Below are 19,849 nucleotides of genomic sequence, written 5' to 3' on the forward strand. Positions count from 1 at the left end.
GACTATTCTCATTCAAACCCCCCAAGGTCCATGGCTTAAGCTATCTAGAGGCTACAAAAGGGTAACTTCCTCCCAGAACTTTGAGACCACCGTGGGTAGCTCAGCAAGTGTTGTCAGGCAACAACAGCACCAGCGGCTGGCCCTCTGCATGCCAAGTGCCTATGATCACAATTAGCCTCCTTTCTAATCAGTCTGCCTGGAGAGAGTCTTTCTATGTGACTCAGCTGCCCACAAACTCCTGATGCACCTTCCACCTCCACCACCCCACCCAGATTTAATCAACCATAATGGAAAGCATCTTTAAAAAAAAAAGATTTATTTATTTTATATCTATGCGTACACCGTAGCTGTCTTCAGATGCACCAGAAGAGGGCGTTGAATCCCAGTACAGATGGTTGTGAGCCACCATGTGGTTGCTGGGAATTGAACTCAGGACCTCTGGAAGAGCAGTCTGTGCTCTTAGCGACTGAGCCATCTTTCCAGCCCCAGAAAGCATCTTAATAATTGGAGACAACGCTCTTCCGTCCTCGATTCCATCATGATATCGGCATTGCAAACTGTGCTGGGATTAGATCCTGGCAGAAGCAACCCAAGAGATAAAGGGTTTATTCTGACTTCCAGTTGGAGGGGCCATCCTGGGGCAAGGCATTTCTGTGGAAGCCTGAGGGGTTTTGTCCGATGGAAATGGGGGAAAGGGGGATGGGGGGAAGGGGGAGGGAGAGATAGAGATAAGAATGCCCATGATTGGTTGGTTTGCTTACCTTTTTGTTTAGCCCTGGACCCCAGCCTATGACATAGAGCCACACAAGGTTAAGTTGGGTTTCCCTATTTTAATTACTATAATATAGTCACCCCTCACAGGCAGGCCTTAAGACTTGCCTCCTGATACTTCTAGGTCCCAGCAAGCTGACAGCATTGACTATCACAGTGTCCAGTGAACAGTCAACATAACACATTGAGTGTCCGTGGCTTAACATTACAGTGTTTGGGCACTGGTAATGTACAGTGAGAATTTTGCACACATTCTCAGAAGAACCCCATAAGGTAGACACCGCCTCCCCAATATTCCGAATGAGAATCTGGAGACTAAAGTTTCACTGAAGTGTAATGAGGACAAAGTTCCAGTGCACATCTTCATGAATCCGGATTGGATATTCTTTCCCACTGCCTGCTCTAGTCTGTGGCCCTGTAAATCGTGCCACTGGGAAGCAGCTTCCAGGAAAGCAAGAGGAGCACTTTTTTTTTTTTTTTGGTTCTTTTTTTCGGAGCTGGGGACCGAACCCAGGGCCTTGTGCTTCCTAGGTAAGCGCTCTACCACTGAGCTAAATCCCCAGCCCCAAGAGGAGCACTTCTGATCATGGTTTTTATATCAAGGGTTCATGCCTCTCATCTTGTCATTCAGTGCAGTTATCTTTCTTATATTTAACAAACAAATTTACTCCCAAATTTGAATGAGGTGAATGGGCAAAGTTAGGGTGACCCAGGTGTGATAGGTCACCTGAAGATTGATTCTCACAGCAGTCCTCTGTTACGGTGCTCCCCCTGGTGGTGGGTATTGTCTTCTGTGACCGTGCGCCCCCTTCTGGTGAGTATTATCCTCTGTGATCGGGCTCCCCCTGGTGGTGGGAAGTGTCCTAGCACTATGCTTCTCTTAACTTCCCTCTTAAGCTGCATAGTTTAACTCTTCAGAGGAATGGTGTAAGAAGTTTGTCTGACAGTGAGATTCCTACCCTTTCCGGATGACCCAAGTTTCCATAAGCAGAACTTGACGTACCATCTAGGCAAGCGCTCTACCACTGAGCTAAATCCCCAACCCCCATCTGACAATTTTCACCTGGAGCAAATAGAAATGAGTATTCGGCAAGCACCCTGTAGGCACAAAGCAATTACACGTGCTCTGTGTGTGTGTGTGTGTGTGTGTGTGTGTGTGTGTGTGTGTGTGTGTGTGCACGCGCTGGGGCAAACTTGCATGCTCATGAGTGCATGTGTGCACCTACACATGTGTTAGAAATAGGTTGACATCAGTTATCTTTCTTCACCCCCTTCCACCTCATTTTTTAAAAGATTTATTTATTTTATGTATGTGAGTTACATACACACCAGAAGAAGGTGCATATCATCAAATCTCATTACAGATGGTTGTGAGCCACCATGTGGTTGCTGAGATTTGAACTCAGGACCTCTGGAAGAGCGGTCAGTGCTCTTAACGGCTGAGCCATCTCTCCAGCCCCAACTATTTCATTTTTGTGAAACAGGGTCTCTCTCGGACCCTGGAGTTCACCCATTTCACCAGACTGATTAGACGGTAAACCCCAGGTAGTCTTCTTACTCTGCCTTCCCAGATTATGGACCCACAACATCAACTGAGAAGTTTTTACATTTGCTTTGGTACTAGGCACTTGATCAACTGGTCCATCTTCCCAGAATCTGATACAACTTTTTAAAATAGTACATGGAAATGTGCACTTGGTGCCAAGTTCACATGTAATTTTTAGCTATAATTTTGGCTTCAATGAATTTCATATCTAATGGGCCCTTCTGGAACTCCCTTAAATGAAAGGGAAAAGTTTTGCACCCCCCAGGGGGTCTACAAATGAAGTAGGTGAAACCTTCCCAATATGGTGGGTTATATTCATGGATCAGGCCAGAGCATCAGGACATACGCTGCTCTGATCACACACCCTGTACTGTCTGGACTCCCCAAGGCCCCTGATTTCACAAACCACCCCCACTTATACTTTGAGTAGATCATATTTTGGAATCATGTCCTCAGACATTTTATAATGTGTGGCCTTCTTATTGCCACCAACATCAAAATCCCTTTAGAGACTTTTTAAAATTCAGATGAGATTTCACGTTTCCTTCTGAGCAATACCAACACTCAGCTTTTGAGTGACGTGGTCTTGGCTACTTTATCATCTCTGTGTGCCTTTAGTTTACTCTCGAAGAGACCAAGAGCCTGGAAGCCCTGGGCCCAGGGCCCTGAGTCCTGCTAGTGCTGATACCAACAGTGGATCGCGGTGTGCACTGGGTTGTACGCCGTGTCATATATTCCGTAGCATTGCATGACTTTACAGTAGTACCATAGTGTAAAATAGTTTCAGGGAATTGTCTTTTTTTGTGGCTTTTCACTTTTAATTTATTTATTTATTTATTTATTTATTTATTTATTTTAATTTATTTTTTTAACTTGTACGAATCTATTTTGAAATTATAATATAATCGCAGCATCCCTCCCTTCCCTTTCCCTCCTCCAAGCACTGGCAATCCACTTGTCTACTGTCTTTCAAATTCATGGCCTCTTCTTCCTTTAATCATTGTGGCATGCAGATGTGTACATGAATACCTAAGATCATCACGGTAACCTGCTCGGTCCGTATAATACACCTGGTAGGTACGTTTTCAGAGATGACCATTCACCACGGGACAGCTAATTGGTATGTGCTTCATGGAGCTGCCCACCTTCAAGACTGATTGCTTTTGACTAGGTCATGAGAGATGGGAAGGCTGACCATAATAGTGGATCTTGGAGGTTACAAGACCCAGCCTAGATCCTAGGAGGGGCTGGCGAGATGGCACAGAGGTTAAAAGCACTGGCTGCTCTTCCAGTAGATTCTGAATTCAATCCCCAGCAACCACATGATGGCTCATAATCATCTATCATGGGATCTGATCTCCTCTTTTGATATGCAGACAGAACTCTCAAAAATATAAAATAAATAAATAAAATCTAGAATGAAAAGGAGAAGGAAGTCTTTGCGTTTCGCTTCCTCAACTTCTGTCTCTCTGGCCAATTCTATCTTGCTGCTGAGACATTCATTCACATTACGGTCAACATCCTCCGGACTTCAGCAAACACTGAAGACCAGCTTAGACATCCAAATTCATGGAATTTGGGAATCTGGAACTTTCTGTTGAATGACAGCCAATCTTGGAACAGTCAGACCAGAGGGCCACTCTGTCAAGCCCCTTTTAACATAGACTAAGTCATCAGTTGTGTCCCTTAGAGATCCCTGACATTCAGCATATTTATTTCTGATTGCAAAATGGTGGAGTTAAGCCTCAGTGTTAGCATATGCAGAGCACATATGTACTCAGTAAGCACTGATCTACCCTCTCTGCCTATGTCCTATGTGTTAACAGCCAGGGCCCTGGTACCCAAGGCTGGCTGTGAATGTCTGGTGCATTTGGTTCCTCTCTTGTCCTCCTGAGGGTGAGAATTAGAGGCATGCGGCAGCACACACAGGTGTATATGGTGCAGGGCATCAAACCCAGGAGTCCTTTTACGTTGGGGTGAGCTCTCTACCAAGTGAGCTTTCCAACTCCTCAATTCCCCTGCCCACTTTGACTACCTTGGCCCCTTCACAGACCCCTGCTGACTCTTTTTCTTTTTATTTCAGTGTTTTTCCTTTTCCGTTTACACTTACTCACATTGCATCCATCTCTCTGCCCCCTCTTCCAGTCACCCCTTCCATACTCCTTCCTCCATGCCTAACATCTGCTTCTGAACAGATGTGGACCCCACTGTGCACACCACTACCCTGGTGTCTGGGAGGCTAGGCCCAACCTCTCCCACTGAGGACAGACAAGGCAGCCCTGCAAAAAGAACCCATCCCATGTACAGGCAGTAGGGTTTGGAATAACCCAACCTCCAGTGGTTGGGGACCTACATAAAGACAAACAGCAAAACAGCTCTATATGTTGGGCAGCCCATATATGTTCTTTGGTTGGTGGTACAGACTCTGAGAATTTGAAGACAGAGATCTCGGCTTGGTCACAGCTCTTTCATTTCGTGGACCTCCATATTTCTTCTCAGATATGAAACAAGGATCAAAGTAAGCCCACTATGCAGCACAGACACACACACAGGCAGAAACACAAGCACATACTCTCACACACACAGACAGTCACACACCCACACAAAACACACATATGCACACACGAAGGTGATCACTAGAGAGGGAAAAGTCACAGGTAAAAATTCCAGAAACTAGGGGTTGGGGATTTAGCTCAGCGGTAGAGCGCTTGCCTAGCAAGCACAAGGCCCTGGGTTCAGTCCCCAGCTCCGAAAAAAAAAAAAAAAAAAAAATTCCAGAAACTGTCTTCCCAAGTGTGTCCAGATGTGGTTTGGGGGAACTGTGATGGCTACTCTGGGTTGTCAACTTACCTACACTTGGAATTAACTAGAACCCCAAAATTAAGGGGCATCCCTCTGGAGGATGTTTGCTTAATTTGAAGTGGTAAGAACTACTTTTAATCCTTATCTTCGTGTGGGGAAAAATCTTTGTTATCCATTTTTTGGATGGATTAGATTAGGTGTTTTTTCCCCAGCATTCCTCTTGGCCACGCCTACTTCCAGGAGCCTATATAAGGCTGTGAAAGAAGGAAGTTGTGTTCTTTGCCTGCTTGTTCTTGCTTCCGTAAGAGGTCCATTCCTCCAGGGTCCTCAAGGGTTTACTTCTTTGTGAATCTGGCACTTACTAAAGACCTGCTGAGCCATCCAGACAGAAAGACTACTGGATCTTGGACCTTCCATTTCTAAGTAGACATTTTTGGATTAGCTGGACCACAGTCTGTAAGTCATTTTAATCATATCTGCATATATAAATGTACATATCTAACTTTCCTGTATGTATGTATGTATATGTACATGAGTATGGGTTTTCTAGGTCTTTTTTTTTTTTTTTTTGGTTCATTTTTTCGGAGCTGGGGACCAAACCCAGGGACTTGCGCTTCCTAGGTAAGCGCTCTACCACTGAGCTAAATCCCCAGCCCCGAGTATGGGTTTTCTATAAGAACAGCTGAGTAATAAGGCAGCCTAGGTGATATTAATTCAATCAGAGTCAGAGGCATATGTCCCAGGGTGGAATTTCCAGAGTCACTACTGGGCTGAGGGTGCTACATTTCCTATGGATTAGCAGAGATACCTCATTCTAGCAGTCTCCTTAGATGGGGGGTCCTCTTCCTTCTTCTAGTTTATGGTTTGCAGGAATTGAGTAGCGTTGAGCCAAAAGCAGGCAGTCTTCAGGAAGGTAGGATATGCTTTCCCAAGAGAACACAGGCCGAATGCAAAGAGTAGGATCTCAGTGGAGCTTAGGCAAACCTAGCAAGTACATGTCCATGTGGTGTGCCTTGGGGACACCAAGGAAAGCCCCACAATTGGCCTCTCCTGTTGCCCAAAATCCCTTTATGGCTTCTCATGGAATCATGCCTACTAGTCATACATGGCTCAGTAACCTTGGATGGGGCCGATTCCAATAAGAAAGAAGAAAAGTGAGACTGTGAGAGTGTGTGAGCCATGGGTGTATATGTGCACAAGTGAGTATGATATGCAGAGGTGTGTGTGCCTGTGTCTGTGAGTGTGTGTGTGTGCCTGTGTGTGTGTTTGTATGTGTGTTTGTTTGTGTGTGTGTGTTTGTATGTGTGTTTGTGTGTGTGAGTGTGTGTGAGTGTGTGTGTGTGAGTGTGTGTGTGTGTGTGTGTGTTTCCATAGATTTGCATGCAGATACCAGAGGCTATCACCTGTTTTCCTCCTTTGGCTGCACCTGATTGACTCAAGCCTGGCCGGCCATTTTGCGCTGACTCACTGCCCAGCCAGCTCTAGGGATGAACTTGTCTTTGTTCCCATGTGGATATTTATTACTTTCCTGTTCAGACTTGCCTGACTTGTTGCATGGGTGCTGGGAACTCAAACTCAGATCCCCGAGCTCACAGAACAAGTGTTCCTGACTCCCCAGCCATGCCTCCAGTCCTTCTATTATTACTATTTCCTTTCCCAGAACAGCAGCAGCAACAAAGACCTGTGAGCCTAGGGCTGGAGCAAGAGCTTAGATGGTGAAGGGCCTCCCACCAACACTATCATAAAATACAAAAGTGTGGTGGTATTTTCTTGTCACCCAGCTCTGGGGATGGAAAATGAGAAGTTGAACATTGGGGATCAGCTGCTCATCCACCTTGTTCCTGGGAGAAGCAGCCATGAGAGACTCTGCCTCAAAAAAGAAAAAAATATAGAAACTTTCTGAGAAAAACAACTGAGGCTCATACATCACAAACACATTTGCAGTGTGTGTGCGTGTGTGTGTGTTTGTGTGTGTGGTATGTGTTTGTAACTGTGTGTGCCTTTATACTAAATTTTTCTTAAGTTCTAGCTTTGCACCAGTAGGGTGTACATGTAGGAAGATTCTGTATCACTAATCCCAATCCAGAGCCAAAGGTAGATACTTCCTTGGGACTTCAGCATATACTGAAGACCAGCTTAGACATGCAAATTTATGGACTTTGGGAACCTTGAACTTTCTGTTCAGAAACAGCCATTGTTGGAACAGTCAGACCAGTGTGTCAAGCCCCTTTATGATAGTCTCAGTCATCAGTTCTGCCCATTAGAGATCACTGCCATTCATCATATCTATTTCTGATTGTAAAATGGTGGAGGAGTTAAGCCTCAGTGTTAGTGTATGCACAGCTCATATGTACTCAGTAAGCACTGATCTACCCTCTCTGCCTATGTCCTATGTGTTAACAGCCAGGGCCCTGGTACCCAAGGCTAGCTGTGAATGTCTGGTGCATTTGGTTCCTCTCTTGTGCTCCTGAGGGTGAGAATTAGAGGCATGTGGCAGCACACACAGGTGTATATGGTGCAGGGCATCAAACCCAGGAGTCCTTTTATGTTGGGGTGAGCTCTCTACCAAGTGAGCTTTCCAAATCCTCAATTCCCCTTCGCCCTTTGACTCCCTTGGCCACTTCACAGAACCCTGCTGAATATTTTTCTTTTTATTTTAGTGTTTTTCCTTTTCCGTTTACACTTACTCACTTGGCATCCATCTCTCTGCCCCCTCTTCCAGTCACCCCTTCCATACTCTTTCCTCCATGCCTAACATCTGCTTCTGTACAGATGTGGACCCCACTGTGTACACCACTGCCCTGGTGTCTGGGAGGCTAGGCCCAACCTCTCCCACTGAGGTCAGACAAGGCAACCCTGCAAAAAGAACCCATCCCATGTACAGGCAGTAGGGTTTGGAATAACCCAACCTCCGGCTGTTGGGTACCTACATGAAGACAAACAGCAAATCAGCTCTATATGTTGGAGAGTGGTAGGTGAAGCCCGTGTATGTTCTTTGGTTGGTGGTACAGACTCTGAGAATTTGAGGAGAGAGATCAAGGCTTGGTCACAGCTCTGTCATTTTGTGGACCTCCATGTTTCTTCTCATAAATGAAACAAGGATCAAAGTAAACCCACTATGCAGATACACACACACACACACACACACACACACACACACACACACACACACACACAGAGAGAGAGAGAGAGAGAGAGAGAGGCATAAACATAGATAGGCACATACTCTCTCACACACACAGACACACACATGTACACAGGCACACACATACCCACATGCAGGTGGGCACTAGAAAGAGAAAAATCACAGGTCAAAATGGCACAAACTGTCTTTCAAACTGTGTGGTTTGGAGGCAAGTGTGTTGTCCATTTTGTGTTGCCAACTTGCCTACATCTTGAATTAACTAAAACCCCAAAATTAAGGGCATCCCTGTGGAGGATGTTGGCTTAATTTGAATTGGGAAGGACCACTTTTCATTTATATCTTTGACCTGGGGAAAAAACAACTTTGTTAGGTGCCAACAGTGCAGGAGCTTATCCATTCGCCTTCACCGTTATTTGCCAGGGAATGAAGATCACTCAGTGGATGTGACAGAGGTTCACCTTGATTCAGTGTCTATCCCTTTAGGGCTAGCGAGTAGAAGCCGGGGGAATTCTGCATTGGCTCTTAGATCATGCACAGACTCACATACGCTGGGCTATCCTTTGCCAAACCAGAGTACAAAGCTAGATCTGAGAACTGAGCCTAATCTTACTCTGTTCAACACGGAGGAAGGTGCTGTGTCTCAGTCTTTCTAAGGATCCAACCCTCTCTCCTAGAGTTGACATTTCAGAAAAATGTAACCTAGTGACTCCACTGTCCCTCCCAATACTCTCTGTCTCTCTGTCTCTCTGTCTCTCTGTCTCTGTCTCTCTCTCTCTCTCTCTCTCTCTCTCTCTCTCTCTCTCTCTCTCTCTTTGAGGACACAGCTACACTTCTGCCTCATGAAGTTCTAATTGTGTTTGTTTGCTTTATGCAGGCACTGACCAAGAGGAACTCCAGAATAAAAAGAGGCCTCCAGTGTGGTTGCCTGTGCTGCCAACGTTTAGTGTATTTGGGTGACTCTGACATCCATAGAGATTTCCCTGATTTGGGGGTCCACAGAGGTTCACTGTGCCCTGAAGCTTCACTTCTCCTACCAGGTCAAAGGCAGTGCCTGAACTGGTAATTCAGAGCCACCTTAAAGACAAGGGCAGATCATCAGCTGAGGGAGAACTACTCTTGGATACTGTTGCCTCCCTCCGTCTGAATTCACCTTGCAACTGTCTCCAAGGCCAAAGGAAGCCTGAACTCTTCACCCTGCAGTTTCTGATCTTGGACCAACATGTCCAGTATGGATAAGACACCTGCAACTATACTAACTGATCCTTTATCCACGAAGACAACAACTGAGCCCGCAATGATTGTCTGGCTGACAAACACTGTGACTTGCCAATCAGAAAGCTGTGCCATAGCAGAGAGCCGGCAGGTGAGCAAAGGCCATCCACGTGGCCCCTGTAGATGGCAACTGGACAAGCAGCATGGGAGAGTGTACCGTGAACATTCAGGAAGAGGCCAAAAGAGGAAGTACCAGGCAGAAGGTAAAAAGGCTTGGCAGCATGAAGAGCCCATCCTACCTCTGAAGAGGCTGAAACCACAGCAGTGGGAAATAGAGCTTGGGGTTGAAGAGCCAGGCCAGGGTCTGATACAGGACCCCCAAGAAGAGGTTCCATTCCACCAAAAGACCCCAGAGTTCACCAAAGGCCCCGAGGAACAGGCTGTGACTGAGACAAAGTCTGTGGATGGAGGTAATGGACCAAAGGGTCCCTACAGCAACATAGAGGAATATGTTCAGAAACACCTCAATGGAATGTACCCAAGCTTGTTGGGAAACTGTCAACCCTGGGGCTCTGTGAGCTCAGACTCTCAGAATGCTTTCCAGTACCCATTGGACTCCTCAAAGGACATCAAAGGCTGTGTGGATGCACAGATTCATGCTTCTCAAACACCTCAAATCTGTGAAAACAGAGTCAGCAATGGCATTCTCCCCAAACAAATGCCAATAGCTGACGCCAAAGAAAAGGCTTCTCAAGACCAAAAGCAGAGCACAGGGCTGGACCATGGCCCTCTGGTCACAGCGGACATGCAAAAGGAAATCAGTAGCGCACTTGGCCCAGGGCCACAAGACCAGGTCTTGAGCTGTGCCTTTAATATGACCATCACTCGAGCAGACATGCGCACCCTGAGTGACAGCGCGTGGCTCAATGACAACGTCATTAATTTTTACATGAATCTTCTCGTGGACAGAAATCAGACTCAAGGATACCCTGCCCTTTATGCATTTAACACCTTCTTTTACACCAAGCTAAAGAGTGGGGGCTACAGATCAGTCCGAAGATGGACCAAGGCAGTAAACCTCTTTGCAAAGGAACTGATTCTGGTGCCGGTTCACCTGGATGTGCACTGGAGCCTGGTGGTGACAGACCTAAGAGAGAAGAGTATTGTCTACCTGGATTCCATGGGACATAAGAGACCAGATGTCCTTGAGCTGATCTTCCACTATCTGCAGGATGAGAGCAAAGCCAGAAGGCATGTGGATCTGAACCCTTCGGAATGGAAACAGTACAGCATGCCAACAGAGAAGATTCCTCAGCAGGGGAATGACAGGGACTGCGGTGTGTTTACCTGCAAATACGCAGATTACATCTCCAGAGGCCGCCCCATCACCTTCTCTCAGCAGCACATGCCCCTGTTTAGGAAGAGGATGGTGTGGGAAATCCTGCACCAGAGCCTACTGTAGCCCCACCCACCAGGCTGCTGAGGCTGCTGGGAAGGCTTTTGTGGATGGAGCCAAGGACTTCAGGCAGGGTGGTCAGAAGGGCCTTGAAACAGGTTCTCCAGTGTAAAGAGTGGGGGATGCCCCACACGCTTTCAAGTAATGCTAACCTGGAACAAGGGAGAGCTGCACCGGAAGCAATCTAGGAGATAGATGTGCCCGGCACAAGTTAGAAACTGCTCGACACAGACACAGCGCATGCTCACAAGGATGCTGCTTTAAACTGGATTTTTGATCTTAGGTTAATGTTGGGATCTTCACTCATTTTTTTTTTAAAACTTTTTGGTTTTTTTTAAAAATAAGTTTTAAATAATCACTGTAGGTGTTTTCTACTGCTTCCTAGTCTTTAATATTCACTGTTTCACAGTGTTGTACTTTGGCCATGGGGCCCTTGAGACAGGCTCCATCAGAATCATTGAGAAAATTCGCATAGACATTTTAAGATATTTTATTCCTGGGACTAAGAAGGTCTGTTTTATTCTTGGAAGTTGAGTGAAGTGTCTGTTCTGCTAAGTGTGTCTTTTAAACCCGGGACTCTTTGAATATGTCCCACCCGTGTGAGTGCTGTGCAGAACTTCACATTCCAAAATTATTCAATTATAGGATCTTTTTAAAATGTTTTCTTTGTATCTAGGGTACTGAAATTAAATATTTCATTGTTCATGTGTTCTACTGCTTTACTCCCGTTTCTAGCCAGACTTGATGATATTGATATATGTACTGTATAGTATGTATAATGCAAACTTACAACATTATTGTAATAATAATAATTGTAATAAAACTTTATTTTCTGTATGAAATGTTGAATTTAATTCTTCTATTAATTGTAGATCTTGCATTTCTGTTCATGAAGTTTTTATTGAATAAAGTTTAGTATTGTTTGAACATATCTTGCTAGGTCTGTTTTTGCTGTCCATTACATGGTATAATGAGGTTGTCTGAGATAAGTGGAAAGCAGATACCTGGGGTGGGGGTGGGGAGCGTGACCCATCAGGGGTGGGGGTGTGGCGGTGGGAGGGGCGACTCATCAGGGGTGGGCATGGGGGGTCGACTCATTAGTGTAAACTGTTCATACATTTCCATGTTAGTTATTGATTGTCTCTCCTTAGCGCCTAGTATGAAGACACAATACATTAGTGAGGATCTCTCCTCTATCCTGGATTGTAAGGGAACAGAGGACAAACTCAGTAGCACAGAACACTACAGTGCCCTGTAGAGCTGCAGCAACATATACCCTCCATGTAATGGGAGCATTGGTGTCTGGACTGTCCATGCCTGGGCAAGCATACCTATGCATGTGCACACCCCTGTACATGCAGAACAAGCTCGCATCTTCCAATCAGAGCAAAAGCCACCAGTAGGAAAACTTAGCTATGTTTCCTTTGGAACAGGCATGGTCAGATGACTGTTTCCTTTCTCCTCCACCTCCGAGCCCTATAGCATCATCATCACAAGCTCATATTTGTCTGCTCTCTTGCAATATGGACCACTGCAATCAGATCATTTCAACAGAAAACCAGGCTATAGCTTAGGTGCATAGACAGCTATCTGATCCTAGCCCTCTGGGATGGAGGTAAGAATGTTACTATGGTGGGAGCCCTCAAGGTTGTATATGAACACCTTGTCTCAAGAGTCTGACCATTCCACATCCACAGCCACCTTCCTCTTGGTATGGTTACCTTGCAGAATCTTCCCAGGCACATCTGAAACAGTTGCCTTGGAATTGGTTGCAACAGTATCTGCATTGGGCTGAAAATGACCCAGCTTAACTTAGCTTTACTTTGTGTATTTGGTTTGCTGAATCTAATGAACTAAAGCATTTACAATATTTAGTGTCAAGGAAATGAGTACAGTGACCAGATGCCAGTTGATTCTTATTGACATGAAGTCACTGTCCCATGTTTATAGGAACTTAGAAATTGTTGGATGTGTTCTAAAAGTCACGGTTGACAGTCTGTAAGTTATTTTAATCATATCTATATATATAAATGTACATATCTATCTTTCCTATATGTATGTATGTATATGTACATGAGTATGGGTTCTGTATAATAACAGCTGTGTAATAGGGAACCCAGTTGATCTTAATTCAATGGGAGTCAGTGGCATATGTCCCAGGGTGGAATATCCAGAGTCTCTACTGGCTGGGGATGCTACATTTCCTATAGATTGGCAGAGATACCTGATTCTAGCAGTCTCCTTAGATGGGGGGGGGGTCCTCTTCCTACTTCTAGTTTTGCTGGTTTGCAGTAATTGAGTAGCGCTGAGCCAAATCAGGCAGTGTTCAGGAAGGTTGGATATGCTTTCCCAAGAGAACACAGCCCGAATGGAAAGAGTAGCATCTCAGTGGAGCTTAGGCAAACCAAGCAAGTACATGTCCATGTGGTGTGCCTTGGGGAGACCAAGAAAAGCCCACAATAGGCCTCTCCTGTTGCCCAGAATCGCTTTACGGCTCTCATGGCATCCTGCCTCCTGGCATCCATGGCTCAGTAACATTGGATGGGGCAGATTCCAATAAGAAAGAAGAAAAGTGAGACTGTGAGAGTGTGTGAGCCATGGGTGCATATGTGCACAAGTGAGTATGATATGCAGAGGTGTGTGTGCCTGTGTCTGTGTGTGTGTGTGTTTATGTGTGTGTGTGTTTGTTTGTGTGTGTGAGTGTGTGTGTTTGTGTGTGAGTGTGTGTGTGTGTGTGTGTGTGTGTGTGTGTGTTTCCATAGATTTGCATGCAGATAACAGAGGCTATCACATGTTTTCCTCTTTTGGGCTCCACTTGATTGATTCAAGCCTGGCATTCCATTTTGCATAGACTCACTGCCCAACCAGTTCTAGGGATGAACTTGTCTTTGTTCCCATGTGGGTATTTATTACGTTCATGTTAAGACTTGCCTAACTTGTTGCATGGGTGCTGGGGCTCAAACTCAGATCCTCGAACTCACAGAACAAGTGTTCCTGACTTCCCAGCCATGCCTCCAGCCCTTCTATTATTACTATTTCCTTTCCCAGAATAGCAGCAGCAACAAACCCTGTGAGCCTAGGGCTGGAGCAAGAGCTTAGATGGTGAAGGGCCTCCCACCAGCACTATCATAAATTACTAAAGCCAGGTGGTATTTTCTTGTCACCCAGATCTGGCGAGGCAAAATGACAAGTGGATCATGGGGGATCAACTGCTCATCCACCTTGTTACTGGGAGAAGCAGCCATGAGAGACTCTGCCTCAAAAAACAAAAGGGCAAACTTCCTGAGAACAACAGCTGAGCCTTATACATCACAAACACATATGCAGTGTGTTTTTGTGTGTGTGGATGTGTGTGAAGGTGTGTGTGTGTGTGTGAATGTGTGTATGTGTGTTTGTGTCTGTGTGTGTACCCCTGTGTGCCTTTGTATTTCTTTATTTCTTATATTCCAGTTTTGCACCACTAGTGTGTAATTGTACTTTCTTGTCCATGTGGGAAGATTCTGTATCACTAATCCCACTCCAGTGCGAAAAGTAGATACTTCCTTGGGACTTCAGCATATACTGTAGACCAGCTTACACATGCAAATTTATGGACTTTGAGAAACTTGAACTTTCTGTTGAGAGGCAGCCATTGTTTTGGAACTGTCAGGCCAGTGCATGAAACCCCTTTAACATAGACTCAGTCATCAGTTCTTTGCCTTAGAGATCCCTGACATTCAGCATATCTATTTCTGATTGTAAAACTGGGGTAGGTGTTAAACTGTAGTGTTTGTGTATGCACAGCTCATATGTACTCAGTAAGCACTGATCTACCCTCTCTGCCTATGGCCTATGTGTTAACAGCCAGGGCCCTGGTATCCAAGGCTGGCTGTGAATGTCTGGTGCATTTGGTTCCTCTCTTGTACTCCTGTGGATGAGAATTAGAGGTATGGAGCAGCACACACAGGTGTATATGGCGCAGGGCATCAAACCCCAGAGTCCTTTTCTGTTGGGGTGAGTTCTCTACCAAGTGAGCTTTCCAACTCCTCAATTCCCCTGCACCCTCTTGACTCCCTTGCCCACTTCACAGAACCCTGCTGACTCTTTTTCTTTTTATTTTAGTGTTTTTCCTTTTCCGTTTACACTTACTCACATTGCATCCATCTCTCTGCCCCCTCTTCCAGTCACCCCTTCCATACTCCTTCCTCCATGCCTAACATCTGCTTCTGAACAGATGTGGACCCCACTGTGTACACCACTACCCTGGTGTCTGGGAGGATAGGCCCAACCTCTCCCACTGAGGTCAGACAAGGCAGCCCTGCTATAAGAACCCATCCCATGTACAGGCAGTAGGTTTTGGAATAACCCAACCTCCAGTTGTTGGGGACGTACATAATGACAAACTGCTAATGAGCTCTATATGTTGGGCAGTGCCACGTCCAGCCCGTGTATGTTCTTTGGTTGGTGGTACAGACTCTGAGAATTTGAAGACAGAGATCTCGGCTTGGACACAGCTCTTTCATTTCCTGGACCTCCACATTTCTTCTCAGATATGAAACAAGAATCAAAGTAAGCCCACTATGCAATCACAGACACACACACAGGCACAAACACATGCATGCACATACCCTCTCACACACCCAGACAGTCACACACCCACACAAAAGCACACACATGCACATGGGTAGGTGCATCACAAGAGAGGGAAAAGTCACAGGTAAAAATTCCAGAAACTGTCTTCCCAAGAGTGTTCAGATGTGGTTTGGGGGAAGTGTGATGGCTATTCTGGGTTGTCAACTTGCCTACACCTGGAAATACCTAAAACCCCACAATTAACCGGCATCCCTCTGGAGGATGTGTGCTTAATTTGAAGTGGGTTGAACTTCTTTTAATCCTTATCTTCCTGTGGGGGGGGAAAATCTTTGTTACGGATTTTTGAGATGGATTAGATTAGGTGGTATTTTCCCACCATTCCTCTTGGCCACGCCTACTTCCAGGAGCCTATATAAGGCTGTGCAAGAAGGAAGTTGTGTTCTTTGCCTGCTTGTTCTTGCTTCCGTAAGAGGTCCATTCATCCAGGGTCTTCAAGGGTTTACTTCTTTGTGAATCTGGCACTTATTAAAGACCAGCTGAGCCATCCAGACTGGTGCACTGAAAATCTACTGGACACTTAGACCTTCCATTTCTAAGCAGCCATTTTTGGATTAGCTGGACCACAGTTTGTAAGTCATTTAAATCTTACTACATATATAAGTGTACATATGTATCTTTCCTATATGTATGTATGTATGTATGTATGTATGTATGTATATATGTATGTATGTATATGTACACGAGTATAGGTTCTGTATAATAACTACTGAGTAATAAGACAACTTAGGTGATCTTAATTCAATGGGAATCAGAGGCAGATGTACCAGGGTGGAAATTCCAGAGTCTCTACTGGCTTGGGGGGCTATATTTTCTATAGATTAGCAGAGATGCCTCATTCTAGCAGTCTCCTTAGATGGGGGTCCTCTTCCTACTTCTAGTTTTGCTCGTTTGCAGTAATTGAGTAGCGTTGAACCAAAAGCTGCAATCTTCAGGAAGGTAGGATATGTTTTCCCAAGAGAACACAGCCGGAATGCACAGAATAGCATCTCAGTGGAGCTTAGGCAAACCAAGCAAGTACATGTCCATGTGGTGTGCCTTGGGGACACCAAGGAAAGCCCACAATTGGCCTCTCCTGTTGCCCAAAATGGCTCTCAAGGCATCCTGCCTACTAGTCATCCATGGCTCAGTAACATTGGATGGGGCCGATTCCAATAAGACAGAAGAAAAGTGAGACTATGAGAGTGTGTGAGCCATGGGTGCATATGTGCACAAGTGAGTATGATATGCAGAGGTGTGTGTGTGCGTGTGTGTGTGATTGTGCATGTGATTGTGTGTTTGTGTGTGTGCATGTGTGTGTGAATGTGCATGTGATTGTGTGTGTGTGCATGTGTGCGTGTGAGTGTGTGTTTGTGTGTGTGTGTGTGTGTGTGTGTGTGTGTGTGTGTGTTTACATAGATTTGCATGCAGATAACCGAGGCTATCACCTGTTTTCCTGCTTTGGCCTCCACCTGATTGACTCAAGCCTGGCCGGCCATTTTGCGCTGACTCACTGTGCAGCCAGCTCTAGGGATGAACTTGTCTTTGTTCCCATGTGGGTATTTACTACCTTCCTGTTCAGACTTGCCTGACTTGTTGCATGGGTGCTGGGCATCAAACTCAGACACTCTAGCTCACAGAACAAGTGTTCCTGACTCCCCAGCCATGTCTCCAGTCCTTCTATTATTACTATTTCCTCTCCCAGAACAGCAGCAACAACAAAGACCTGTGAGCCTAGGGCGGGAGCAAGAGCTTAGATGGTGAAGGGTCTCCCACCAGCACTATCATAAATTACAAAAGCATGGGGCTTGGGGATTTAGCTCAGTGGTAGAGCACTTGCATAGCAAGCTCAAGGTCCTGGGTTTGTTACTCAGCTCCGGGGGGGGGGGGAAGCCGAATACAAAAGCATGGGGTATTTTCTTGTCACACAGCTCCGGGGAGGCAAAATGACAAGTGGATCATGGGGGGGGGGGGTCAGCTGCTAATCCACCTTGTTACTTGGAGAAGCAGCCATGAGAGACTCTGCCTCAAAAAACAAAAGTAGAAACTTCCTGAAGCTAACATCTGAGCCCTATACATCACAAACACATTTGAATATGTGTGTGTGTGTGTGTGTGTATCCCTGTGTACCTTTGTATTTATTTTTTTCTTAAATTCCAGTTTTGCAACAGTAGTGTGTAATTCTACTTTCTTGTCCATGTAGGAAGATTCTGTATCACTAATCCCACTCCAGTGCCAAAGATAGATACTTCCTTGCGACTTCAGCATATACTGTAGACCAGCTTACACACGCAAATTTTTGGCCTTTGGGAACCTTGAACTTTCTGTTCAGAGACAGCCATTGTTGGAACAGTCAGACCAGTGTGTCAAGCCCCTTTATGATAGACTCAGTCATCAGTTCTTTGCCTTAGAGATCCCTGACATTCAGCATATCTATTTCTGATTGTAAAATGGTGGAGGAGTTAAGCCTCAGTGTTTGTGTATGCACAGCTCATATGTACTCAGTAAGCACTGATCTACCCTCTCTGCCTATGGCCTATGTGTTAACAGCCAGGGCCGTGGTATCCAAGGCTGGCTGTGAATGCCTGGTGCATTTGGTTCCTCTCTTGGCCTCCTGAGGGTGAGAATTAGAGGTATGGAGCAGCACACACAGGTGTATATGGTGCAGGGCATCAAACCCAGGAGTCCTTTTATGTTGGGGTGAGCTCTCTACCAAGTGAGCTTTCCAAATCCTCAATTCCCCTTCACCCTTTGACTACCTTGGCCCCTTCACAGACCCCTGCTGACTATTTTTCTTTTTATTTTAGTGTTTTTCCTTTTCCGTTTACACTTACTCACTTGGCATCCATCTCTCTGCCCCCTCTTCCAGTCACCCCTTCCATACTCCTTCCTCCATGCCTAACATCTGCTTCTGTACAGATGTGGACCCCACTGTGTACACCACTGCCCTGGTGTCTGGGAGGCTAGGCCCAACCTCTCCCACTGAGGTCAGACAAGGCAACCCTGCAAAAAGAACCCATCCCATGTACAGGCAGTAGGGTTTGGAATAACCCAACCTCCGGGTGTTGGGTACCTACATGAAGACAAACAGCAAATCAGCTCTATATGTTGGAGAGTGGTAGGTGAAGCCCGTGTATGTTCTTTGGTTGGTGGTACATACTCTGAGAATTTGAGGAGAGAGATCAAGGCTTGGTCACAGATCTGTCATTTTGTGGACCTCCATGTTTCTTCTCATAAATGAAACAAGGATCAAAGTAAACCCACTATGCAGATACACACACACACACACACACACACACACACACACACACACAGAGAGAGAGAGAGAGGCATAAACATAGACAGGCACATACTCTCTCACACACACAGACACACACATGTACACAGGCACACACATACCCACATGCAGGTGGGCACTAGAAAGAGAAAAATCACAGGTCAAAATGGCACAAACTGTCTTTCAAACTGTGTGGTTTGGAGGCAAGTGTGTTGTCCATTTTGTGTTGCCAACTTGCCTACATCTTGAATTAACTAAAACCCCAAAATTAAGGGCATCCCTGTGGAGGATGTTGGCTTAATTTGAATTGGGAAGGACCACTTTTAATCTTTGACCTGGGGAAAAAAGAACTTTGTTAGGTGCCAACAGTGCAGGAGCTTATCCATTCGCCTTCACCGTTATTTGCCAGGGAATGAAGATCACTCAGTGGGTGTGACAGAGGTTCACCTTGATTCAGTGTCTATCACTTTAGGGCTAGCGAGTGGAAGCCGGGGGAATTCTGCATTGGCTGTTAGATCATGCACAGACTCACATACGCTGGGCTATCCTTTGCCAAACCAGAGTACAAAGCTAGATCTGAGAACTGAGCCTAATCTTACTCTGTTCAACACGGAGGAAGGTGCTGTGTCCAGGTCTTTCTAAGGATCCAACCCTCTCTCCTAGAGTTCACATTTCAGAAAAATGTAACCTAGTGACTCCACTGTTCCTCCCAATATTCTCTCTCTCTCTCTCTCTCTCTCTCTCTCTCTCTGAAGACACAGTTACACTTCTGCCTCATGGAGTTCTAATTGTGTTTGTTTGCTTCATGCAGGCACTGACCAAGAGGAACTCCAGAATAAAAAGAGGCCTCCAGTGTGGTTGCCTGTGCTGCCAAAGTTTAGTGTATGTGGGTGACTCTGACATCCATAGAGATTTCCCTGATTTGGGGGTCCACAGAGGTTCACTGTGCCCTGAAGCTTCACTTCTCCTACCAGGTCAAAGGCAGTGCCTGAACTGGTAATCCACCGCCACCTTAAAGACAAGGGAAGATCA

General features: G+C 45.6%; 1 pseudogene; it reads left to right on the forward strand.

Moving 5' to 3' along the window:
* The first annotated feature begins 9,911 nt into the window (after positions 1-9,911).
* LOC148004715 (sentrin-specific protease 2 pseudogene) lies at positions 9,912-10,938 on the forward strand (annotated as a pseudogene).
* The last annotated feature ends 8,911 nt before the right edge of the window (positions 10,939-19,849 follow it).

Source organism: Rattus norvegicus, chromosome 7, assembly GCF_021556685.1.
Source record: "Rattus norvegicus strain SHRSP/BbbUtx chromosome 7, alternate assembly SHRSP_T2T, whole genome shotgun sequence".
In the NCBI taxonomy this organism is placed as follows: Eukaryota; Metazoa; Chordata; class Mammalia; order Rodentia; family Muridae; genus Rattus; species Rattus norvegicus.